Below are 5,996 nucleotides of genomic sequence, written 5' to 3' on the forward strand. Positions count from 1 at the left end.
TTCCCCCCACAGCCACAGCCCCTGATCTGATCAGGGACCCAGGGAGGCCTAAAAGCCTCCAGAAAATCAAACTGCCTGAGCCAAGCCAAGCGAGGGGGCAACTGGGAAACCAGAGCAAATGGGCTGTTCTCCTCTTAAGTGCTTTTCTCTATCTGTCCTTCCATCTGGGCCAGAGAGGCAGGGAAGGGGGTGGAGATGGAGTGGAAAGGTGAGTCAGGGCAGTTGGGTGTCCCTTGAGGAGAGCAGGGGGATGCAGTGGGGACCCATCTTGGGGACAGAGCTTCTATGTGCCCTCCTGCACCCCTGCAAGGTCCCAAACTGCACAGTGTGTGGAATGAGGCTGGAAAAAAAAGAGATTATGCATTTTTTAATATGTTTATATATTCGGGACCCAGGCAACACAAACACCCCGAGGTCAGGATGCAGAATGTGCTTTTCTTTAAGGCAGAACCTGTTGCCTTTGGTTTCCCAGAATCTGCTGCTGCCTCGCTCACCTCAAGAGCTTGATATTTGATGTAGGTGCTGCAAATCCCCTCAATCCTTCCAAAATAACACTAAAATGACGTGCTGGTCCTCCCTGTGCTGCTCCCCACACCTAACAACCCCCAGCACTGGGTGCCCGTGGCCTCAGTGCTGCTGTCAGCCCAGAGGAGCAGCTTTTAAACTCATCCAGTGGCTAAACCCTCTTCCAAATCTTCACTACTTTTTTTTTTTGGAAGGGGGGGGAAACCAAACCCAAAACAAAGAGCAAGACATGAAAAGAAACACTATTGTTGGCCTCCCTGGCTGCCAAGATAACCGCCCCCTCCTAACGAGCTGCTGTAATTAGGTGCTTTGAATCCCTGAGAAACGTCATGTTCATCAATTCTCTGCGAGGATGTTGGGATGCTCTGTTCAAATCAGGGTGTTTTGGATGCAGTGGATGCTCTCACAAGCACATGAAGCACAACCCAGCACCTGGACACAGGGATTTACACACTGGTCCTGCCCTGCAAGGGAAACCCAAGCTTTGGCGTTTGCCTCTTGTCTTTTTTTATCTCTCAGAAATAAAGAAAATTAAAAAAAATGAGATGGAGAAATTTCCCCATGCGATAATGTCTTTTGGAATGAAAGGGGAAAAACATAACTGCTGGTCCACTGAGATGTTCCCCTTGGAACCACCGAGGCCACAGAGTTTCCCTCTCATGGGGCCCTTTCATCCCCCTTTATTCTCCCATGCTGAGCCCCAACAACTTTGATAATGTTGACTTGTTATATCAGATAAAATATTAAAGTCCGATGTTATAGCCTGGAATTAATATTTTAATAGAACGTAAAAGTCGAGGCAAAGACGAATCCAAACAGCAAAATTGAAATGAAACATTTTTATCTCGCAAGAAGGAAAGGGCTCGACGCGACTGCTTTGATTCACCCTTCCGCTGCTTTTATAGGCTATTAAAATATTCATTTTAATATTATAAATATTGCATCTGATATCTAATGTGCCGTTACACTGTTTGGGGCACCCAAAAGTCAAAACAATTTGCCGGTCTTGGGTAGCACGGGGTGGGCCCAGGACCCGCAGCGTCTCGGTGGTGAAGTATCTGAGCCCGTTTCTTGCTCTTCCCACCCATTTTCCTCCACCAGCATCCCCCTGGGAAGAAGGAGGCCCATGGGATGACCCTGGGGACCAGTGATAGAGGCAGTCCTCAAATGGGCAGAGAGAAGGGGAACATCAAGACACAGCCACGGATCCACGAAACAAGCCACGAGCCCCGTGAGGAATCCAGCTGGACAATTAATTACAATGAAAGGCCTTTTTTTTTCCCATTGCCTTAGAAATAATAATATAAAATTAATTTATGGCAATTACGAGACTTCTATATTTATGTCATTATCAGAACTATATAAGGAAAGGCGGATGATACAAATGTATTTCGGGCACTGCTCTGGAAGGGAGGGAATTGATATATATTTTTAATCACGTTCCAGGATCAGCCATTCAACTCCCACACAGAATTAGCTGTCGGGCCGGGGTGTGATGCTCCAGCCACTAACAAGGCAGCCACCGTCGGAGAGAGCTGCTTGCAGGCAAGGAACTTCCCTGCCTGAATCAATCTTTATTGGAAAATAATGGCAAAACTGGAGGCTTGGAGTGAGGGTTTCATTGTCCTGGGGCGTTCCCAGGGCATTTTGTTTCAATTCTTTCTAGTTTATAGGTAATTTATCTTCGTTGGAGGGTCCTTGGGGTCACAGCGTGGAAAAAAACAGCCCAGGGTGTTTCTCCAGGGGCAAACCTCAGTCCTGGCTCTTGGCTTTTGTTTTTGTGGGGTTTGGTGTGTGTTGCCTCATGCCAGTGCATCCAGAGTGGGGTTTGCACACCAGGAGCCCTCCCTGCCCTTCACAGCTCCGTCTTATCACAGCAAGATCCTTGCACAACCCTTGGAGACAACGAGTGGAGCTGGAGGAAGCTCAGATGTGTCTTGGTGGGCATTATCCCTGTGGGTGCCTCAGTTTCTCCATGGAAAGGGAAAGGTGGGTTCCCCCTGGACCCCTTTTTCATCCCCTCCACAGCAGCCCCTGTGCCTGCTGCCCGCCTGCCTTGGTGGCTTGGCTCTGCCACGACACCTCCCCAGAGGCTCCCACAGGGATTAGGGTTGGATTTGGTGATTAGCACCTCCCGGGCACTGTTATCCCAGCGATTAGTGCTGCCTCCGGGATTACTGGCAGGTGAAACGCCGGGCAGGGATTACCGGGAGAGGCCGGGCTGTCCCGGCACGGCGGCGATGCTTTCTGCCCGACCTGGCACTAATGCTCTCGCTTGGGGTTTGCTCCCACAGCCGGGATTTATCCACACGGAAAGTGCCTCCAGGGTTTGCACCCCAAAATCCTTCTCTGTGTAGGGGCTCAAGGGGCTGTTGTGATTTGGGTGGATGTGGTGCTTTTGGGAATGAAGCCAGACCCCATCCTGCCTGGACATCCCTCAGTGTGTTTTTTTGGGGGGATAACTCTTTGGGAAATCTTTGCTTGTGCTTTCCAGTGCATCGCATGCCCAAAAAAGCAGGAGATGCTCAGGCAGGCCCCACAAAGTTGGGACCCTGCGCTGGAGTCACATTTTGACTAAAATAACAGGATTTATCTCCCCAACACAAGTGGCAATCCCAGCTTTGATCTTCACTGGGGAAAGAGAGATCACAGCCGCCTGCTCTTGCCCACCCCAGCCCCTCCGCCTGCCAGAGCTGGAGTCATAAATAAAATCCAGCTGGGGTAAAAATACTTATTTCTGTAACAGCTGAAAAATATCCCAGCAGTGGTGCCAAGAACCTGCCAGAGGCGCCGCGGGAACGCAGGAGGGATTGCACCCAAACATCCCTCTTTAAAAGCTCTCATCCATCAGTGGGAGAAGGATCCCAAGATGGAGAAGGATGCAGCATGGTCCTGTCATCATCCCATTTCCCGACCCCAGGGGTCTGTTTTGGAGTGGGGAAACTCAGGCTGTGCCCCATCGCCCTCTGGGCAGGCTGGGGAGAGGCAAATCATGGCCTGGCCGCTGCTTTGCTCTGTCTAATGCTCCTCCATCCCTGGGGATCCAGCCCGTGAGTCAGCCCTCCCCTTCCCAAAGCAATCGGGAGATTGGCTTATAAATCATGGGATTTTTATGAAAACAAGCAGCGAGAGCTGGGCGGTGGCAGGAGCCGCTCCCGCAGCAGCCGGGCCTTTTCCAGTCATCAGAAACGGTGCTCAGCCCTTCCCCCAGAACTCCAGGCGGTGGCTTTTGGGGCACATCCCATCTCCCTACTCTCCTTCGCCCTGACCCCTCTGCCATTCCTCAGCACGCTTTGCAAAGACCTCCCAGCAGCACCCAGAGATGCTGGGGGTGTGCAAGGGCTCGGTCCAGGGTCCATCCTCCCCCCTCTGCACGACCAGGCTGCTGCTTCTTGGGGGCATCTTCAGCTTCTGTCACCGCTCAAGGTCAATCCTATTAATTGCCGTGAATTATTTTGGCATTAATGGAGATGTCTTATGCACTTCCACTGTAAATGAGGCTGCCAGGATGAACGTGCTGGCCAATATTTCCTGGTGAAGGGAGATGGGGAAATGTTCGGCAGCAGAGGGGGTGAAGGCTCCTGAGGGGGTGAGGGGGTTGGTGGGTGCAGGAAAACCCACCCTTTGGCTGGGGTGGCCGAACCAGCCATGGTAGATGCTCACAGGAGCCATGCAGGGAATGTGATGGGTGTGTAGGCTGTGATGGGGACTCGGTTCCCAAATGTTCACACATCCCCATTGGCCACCGTGTGGCTGAGGGGAGTGTGGCACTCCCGGGGTGTGAAGGCAGCGTTGCTCCTCAAAAACCCAACTCTCCCATGGCTCTGTAGCAGCAAGCCAGGACAAGGGGAATCCCTCCCCATCCATGCTGAAAACATCTCTGGGCTCTGCAGGAGACAACCCCTGGATGTGCAGGGGACCAGGCAGCCGATGAGGGACAGGGGTGACTGGTTCCCCCATCCCTGAGGGGTACAGGGGGTCCCCAGCCATCCCCAGCCATGTGTGGGGGCTGTAGCCAGGCCCTGCCTGTGTCCTTAGTGCTGCAGGGAGTGGGGTGACAAGGCTGATGATACCCGTGGGTGGCACTAGCAGAGGGGGCTAGGGAGGCAAGGGACACCCTGGTCACAGCAGGGATGGGGCAGGGTCCTCCAGGGTGGTGAGAAGTGACCGAACCCTTCTGTCCCTCTCCATCACGGGGGTGACGAGGTATGTGCTCCTCGCTCCGTTCTTCTTGCCCTCCTTTAGGGGTCCCAAGTCCCCATTTTTCTGGACCCTCTTGCATTGCAGCGGTGTCGGGGCACGGTCCCCAGGGGAGGGCAGGGCTGGGCAGCCCCTCCCGCCGCACCCCGGGGTGCTGGGGCGAGGGGGGGGCGCTGGGAAGTGGCTCGGGGGGATCGGGAAGGGGAGGGTGGGCGCTGCATCGCATCGCGCTGCACCAGCGGGGACCTCCTCGCCCGAAGAGGAGGGGGGAGCGGGAGAGGAGGAGGAGGAGGAGAAGGAGGAGGAAGGCGCCTCCCCCTGCCGCCCTCCCCTCGCTGGCACCCACCGGAGCCCGATGCGGCTCCGGCCGGGCGAGCGGCCACCGGAGCGCCCAGCGGGGCCCCCCCGGCTCGGCTCGGCACGGCACAGGTGGGGGGGGCTCGGAGCGGGGCCAGAGGCACGACCCCCCTCAACTTGCCGCTTTGCCCAAGGCTCCTGCACCCCCTCTTTCCTTCCGTCTGCGAGCAGGAGGGGTGCACCCCTTCTTTAATCCGAAGGGGCAGGACAGAGGAGGCGGGGACCCCCCTCCTTTCCACGCTCATGGCGGGGTCTCCCCGCTTCCAGCCCTGCCGGGGGGGCAGCGGCTGAGCCCCGGCGTCCCCCCCCCCAAACTTTGCCTTCGGATGCGGGGACTCCGCCGCCGAGCTGCTCCTGCCAACGATTAATCGCATCTGCCTGGGATTAATTATTCACCCAGCTCTGGGTTGTGGGGTTTTTTTGTTACGTTCTTGTTGTTTTCTTTATTTTTTTCCCTTGGGGGAGCGCTTTAATTCAGCTTTTTTTCCTCCCCTTTATTTATTTTTTTTTTCTTTTTCCTTTGGAAGAACAGCGCTTGGAATTCTTATTTTTATTCTTGTGCAGAGGGGCTGGCGACCCGCACCCTGCAGCATCATCCTCCATCAGCACATCGGTGCTGTTTTTTTCCCCGGGAGGGGGTTACACGTGCTCTTCTCCCCCCGCTGCCGGCTCCCGAGGAGGAAGAGGAGGAGGAAGAGGAGGGGGACCCGCCCCCGCCGGCTGGGCGCTCCCCCGGCCGCCCTGCAGGCACTGGGGGGGGGTTGCGGCAGGTTTGGGGTGCGGGATGGGGAGGGGTGGGGGACCGGAGATGGGGTGCTCTGCTCGCTGAGCGGGGGGGCAAAGTCGAGCACCCCCCAACCTGAACCGGTTCCCCTCCCCAAATTCCACCGTTGGCTGCTGCTCCCGGCTCGCAC

The sequence above is a fragment of the Myiozetetes cayanensis genome, unplaced genomic scaffold, assembly GCF_022539395.1.
Source record: "Myiozetetes cayanensis isolate MyiCay16 unplaced genomic scaffold, myiCay2020 scf27, whole genome shotgun sequence".
Taxonomy (NCBI): domain Eukaryota; kingdom Metazoa; phylum Chordata; class Aves; order Passeriformes; family Tyrannidae; genus Myiozetetes; species Myiozetetes cayanensis.